Source organism: Mastomys coucha, unplaced genomic scaffold (assembly GCF_008632895.1).
Source record: "Mastomys coucha isolate ucsf_1 unplaced genomic scaffold, UCSF_Mcou_1 pScaffold21, whole genome shotgun sequence".
Taxonomy (NCBI): Eukaryota; Metazoa; Chordata; class Mammalia; order Rodentia; family Muridae; genus Mastomys; species Mastomys coucha.
The window spans coordinates 129,170,130-129,170,625 of NW_022196904.1; positions in this window are offsets into that span (position 1 = coordinate 129,170,130).

Genomic DNA, 496 nt, shown 5'->3' on the forward strand with positions numbered 1-496 from the left:
GATGTTTAGTGCATGCCAGATCCCTAGAGTGAGGCGGGAGGGAAACGCTAAAGAGATGACAATGCCAAGAGGGGACAATGGGGTGAGTTAGTGACACAGAGATGTATTCTCCCGACAACTTCCAGAGATGCTGTCTAAGACAGGCATGGCGGCTCGTGACTACAATCTCACCTCCTGGGTGGCTGAAGCAGGAGGACTGCCAGGAAGTGGAGGTCATGTGAATAGGATTGCTTCAAGTTTGAGGCCATTCTCAGTCATATAACAAGACCCTAGTTCAGAAAATAAACAGCTTGGCGTTGTGGCTTGCGTCTTTAATTCTAGCACTCAGAGACAGAGGTGAATGGATCTCTATGAGTTCAAGACCAGCCTGGTTTACATGAGACCATATTTAGAAGAAGAAAGAGGAGGCTGGGTGGTGGTGACACGCACCTTTAATCCCAGTACTTGGGAGGCAGAGGCAGGTAGATTTCTGAGTTCGAGGCCAGCCTGGTCTACA